At 31.3% G+C, this 2,470-nt stretch overlaps 1 long non-coding RNA gene across 1 annotated transcript in view; it reads left to right on the top strand.

Annotated features, from left to right (window-relative positions):
- Nucleotides 1-1,492, top strand: part of LOC117118328 — a 2,415-nt gene extending 923 nt beyond the window's left edge. Inside the window, exons 2-3 of the long non-coding RNA XR_004447032.1 lie at nucleotides 547-675; nucleotides 979-1,492. This is a non-coding gene — a long non-coding RNA (uncharacterized LOC117118328). The remainder of the gene's footprint in view (nucleotides 1-546; nucleotides 676-978) is intronic.
- The last annotated feature ends 978 nt before the right edge of the window (nucleotides 1,493-2,470 follow it).

The raw sequence follows: 2,470 nt of genomic DNA, 5'->3' as shown, positions 1-2,470 counted from the left end.
TGGAGTGAAGTTGTTAGCTTAGTTGCTCAGATGCTTCCTTACAAATCCCCACGTTCTTGCTTCAATTCCCGTCAGTGTTGCAGAAGTTTCTTATCTCACGACCAATGCACTCCTCCACCCTCCCTAAATTTCATATTGACATTTAGTTTGTGTAAACTATTGTGAGTGTATGCAACCTCACAAATAACTGATGATAATAATAGTTTTGAATTCATCTTTGCTTTTTCATTTATCTTTTACCTTTATTGTTTTACTTTATATTTGTTTTAATGGTATTTTTTGCACTTCATATTTTCAAAATCAGGCTTTGGTATGAAAGTAACTCTAGTTGGCTATTACCGCATTGCAATTATTACTCGTGCTGTTTCGTTATACATTTTCACTGGAAATTTAACATCATGTTTTTATTTTGGCAAGCTTACTTAATATTATTTATATTAATTATTATAATTATATTTTGTTTTATCGTTATTATAACATTTACAAATACAATACTAAAATAAATTAAAGAAAGGTTCTTTATATATATATTTTTTTTTTACATAGCTGATTGTAATCGACGTTGTTTTAATCGTGGAACTTGCATTGCTGTAGGGGGTTTGGCTATGTGCGATTGTAGAGGAACTGGCTATAGAGGCAGGTTGTGTAAGACTGTAGACCCAATCAATAAAAGAGGTAAATAACTACAAATATTTAGGAGTCTATATTTCATCAAATTCAAGCGAAAATTCAAACTATATCACTGAAAAGGGAAACCAACTTATCGCTTATATTATCTATAACTGTGTGTACTATGATGAAATAATACTGTTGGTAGTCCGTAGGCTATTGTCTTTGATCTGGCTTTCGTTCGCCCACAATTTTACACAACTAAATTATCGTTATTCGTTGTATCTGAACATAGATAAATCATGGCGAAGATTCTTATTAATTAACAAAATAATTATAATTTGGATTACGATTCCATTATTTCCATAGAACCATGTACACCTTCGTGGAAAATTTTGTGTTGATGTCAAGTCTGAAAATACCGGTATGCTATTTTGTCGTCGAGAAAAATTACCAATTGATACATAGAGCTGCTAAAGCTCGTAGCAGAGTCACATTGTATTTGGATCTTTTCATCTTGTGCCATCAACATAAGAACCAATTATTGTTATCACATTATATTTTGTACAAAGTTCTTAATTCTCAATAGACTGATATTTTTGTTTAGGTTATATCTATAAACAGAAGCCCTCGCCATATCCTCGGTGTTATAACCTTTCAAAGAAAACCCAGTAGGCCATTTGATAGATGAGTTAGTGTTGTTAAAATACTCAACAAGGTTTATTCTTACGACAACATTTTAGATCACATATTACAAATTCAATGTTTTATGTTTTATTGTTCATGGAGTAGGCCTATATACTGTCGTGTTAAAATATCTTTACTGTAAATTACAGAATGTACACAATATGTGTGAATAAAGTTTTATTGGTGAAAAATGTTACTATTATGATTGCTATTATTATATAATTATGTGAACGTTAGTTATTTCTTTAGTAACGTAATGTCAGACATGCAGTGGTAAAATCATGTTTTTATGTTTTACAAAGCATGCTTCATGGACAGGTTTTGATAACCGTTTCACATCATTTTTTTCATATTAACATCAACATATTTAGAAACAACTCAATTTATATGAAACAGTAATAGTGTGAATTGTTATAGGGAAATATTGTGTACTTCTCTCAATTATGTTCCTTGGGCAACAGTTTTCTTTGCATTAAAATTAGCATAATTTGCAATCGGTAGGCCTAAAATACAACATATTTTGGTCAATGTTTGTAGCGTTTTGTGATGTATTTTAATGTTTTTTTTTGTTTTTTTTTGGTACAATTGAGGCAACTTGATTTTTTGATTCAAACAAGGTATCCATTCGTAGAAAGCATATGAAGATAAGCCTATCTGAGAGTGACTGTAAGGTGGTCGAGACAGAACAATGCTAAATTAACCAAGCATCAATATAATCTCTTTATTTTCTTGCATGATGATGTAGATTTTCGACAAAAAGTTGTCATTGTTTGTTATGAATAGACCATCTGAAATTTCATATAAAAAGAAACTTGTGCGTATGGTTTATAGTGTTGTTGAACTGACAGGAGTAGGCCTAGGGGGAGCAACCTTGTGCTAAAGTTTTCTATTTTCAGATCCAAGTAGTTGGAGTGTTCCATAAAATCCTGTCTCTTATACACATCTAGATGTGTATAAGAGACAGCTGTAAGGTGGTCGAGAAAGAACATACCCATATTAATTCTTAGGTCACATATTTTTTGCAACGAAACAATCAAATTTAATCGGCTCATATTTACTGCAGCGAAGTTACCTTCAGAAGCCTTTGTTATCGTTTAGACTCGCTCATTTTATAAGGGGTAATTAACACGCATACCTTTGTTTTGTATGCATTGTTTAAGTCTTAAATATTATT

This window comes from Anneissia japonica, unplaced genomic scaffold (assembly GCF_011630105.1).
Source record: "Anneissia japonica isolate Jap-2015-1 unplaced genomic scaffold, ASM1163010v1 scaffold287601_len214881_cov132, whole genome shotgun sequence".
In the NCBI taxonomy this organism is placed as follows: domain Eukaryota; kingdom Metazoa; phylum Echinodermata; class Crinoidea; order Comatulida; family Comatulidae; genus Anneissia; species Anneissia japonica.
This window is presented reverse-complemented; position numbering and strand designations above follow the sequence as displayed.